Below are 1,796 nucleotides of genomic sequence, written 5' to 3'. Positions count from 1 at the left end.
TCTCTGGGCTAAACTCGGGGACTGGAACCCTCTCTGGGCTAAACTCGGGGACTGGAGCACTCTCTGGGCTAAACTCGGGGACTGGAGCCCTCTCTGGGCTAAACTCTGGGACTGGAGCCCTCTCTGGGCCTGGCTCAGGGGCTGGAGCCGACACTGGAGCGAGCTCTGGGGCTGGAGCCCACACTGGAGTGAGCTCTGGGACTGGAGCCGACACTGGAGCTGGCTCAGGGGCTGGGATGAGGCTGAGAACTTTCTTTTCCTCCTCATCCTCCTCCTTTGGTTAAGGGTGAACAGCACGTCCGGCGGGCTAGACTGAGGAACAGCCATGATGGGTGATGACAGGGGGTTGATGGATTTAATGGGTGATGCTTCTGTGCTGGTGGCGAGGAGATGAGATCCGCTGAGGAACTGGGCCAGGTTGATGTAATCGGGCAGGGTCCACCTGGACCCGCCCAGTGGCATCCGCTTTGCTATCCCCTCATCCAGACCACCCTAGAAACAGTCCATAAGTGTCCACGGGTCAAGGGAAGCCTGCTGAGAGCAGGTGAGGCATTCAGAGACATGTTCCTCCAGGGGACGGCTGGCTTGGTAAATTGAACATAGTCGTTCGAGGGGATCCATTAGAATAACCAAAAGAAAACACTTTCAAAACTGGAAACAAAAAACACGAAGAGTAGGGGCACCGCTTACTGTTTAAGGTCCAGTATTCTGTCACGTACCGCTACTGTGAGGAGCATGGAGCGAGGAACGAGAAGACGAGGAGTAAACTTCCAACGAACAGACTTTATTTGACATCAAAGGAACCAGGAACACACACGTAGCGGGGAGAGACTACATTCAATACCAGACAGCAAACTCAGAACAGGAAAACAGAATCAGAATGAGAATGAGCTTTATTCACCACTTAAGTGTGCGCAAACACAAGGAATTTGTTGTGGTTTTACAGGAACTCTTGGTGCATACATACATACAAATAACCATATACAAAATAGTTATAGAAGTTCACAGAACTGACTCAGTGCATGTGGCACTTTAAGCATTATCGTATCGCATATCGCATTATTTAATGAGTTATCACATATCACATTTTTCTTCAATATCGCAAAGCCCTAACAGGCACAGACATTTCCGGACAGTCACGTTGTTTCCACACACATTCACGATAATGTGTTGATTTGTCATGTTTATGTTGCTGTGTTTAGTTATTCTGAATGGATCCGTGTACTGTAGTAGATATATGCAGCAGGTGGTTGGTTTAGGTTTTTTTTGGCATCTCCAACTTGACTTCTCTAAAATGTAAAAAAGCTCTTTGCTGTTGCACTGTACACATACTATAAAATTCTGATTTTTTTTTTCTTTCATATGTGCTTATATGGGCTTCTTATATCATTTGGTTCGGTTACGCAACTTATCTTCTCTAAAATGTAAAAAAGCTATTTGCTGTTGCACTATACACATACTATACAATTCAGATATATATATTTTTTTCTTTCATATGTGCTTATATGGGCTTCTTATATCATTTGGTTCTTTGGTGTCCTTTTGGAGTTTCTAAGTGCCCTTTTTTGGAAGGACATCTAAAGTTATCTTGAAAAAAGCTTGCAGAAAATATAGATTTTTGAGAATCACCCTTCAATCTTTTGGTTTACTTTGCTGGATATAGCAAATGATGACCAAATAAACATTTGAAAGAAGATAAATGGTCTATGCTTAATTTCATGAAATATAGCGTAGCGTTAGTTCTGGCAGGTCACGTTAGTCAAGCTCGCATCAGCTGACTCTCAGCTGATCCCCAT

General features: G+C 44.4%; 1 protein-coding gene across 1 annotated transcript in view; it reads left to right on the top strand.

Annotated features, from left to right (window-relative positions):
- LOC107699612 (neurexin-2-like) overlaps positions 1-1,796 on the top strand; it is a gene marked incomplete at its 3' end in the record, with an annotated part of 357,587 nt that overhangs the window by 237,109 nt on the left and 118,682 nt on the right. The window lies entirely within an intron of this gene.

The sequence above is a fragment of the Sinocyclocheilus anshuiensis genome, unplaced genomic scaffold (genome assembly GCF_001515605.1).
Source record: "Sinocyclocheilus anshuiensis isolate Anshui unplaced genomic scaffold, SAMN03320099.WGS_v1.1 scaffold350, whole genome shotgun sequence".
Taxonomy (NCBI): Eukaryota; Metazoa; Chordata; class Actinopteri; order Cypriniformes; family Cyprinidae; genus Sinocyclocheilus; species Sinocyclocheilus anshuiensis.
This window is presented reverse-complemented; position numbering and strand designations above follow the sequence as displayed.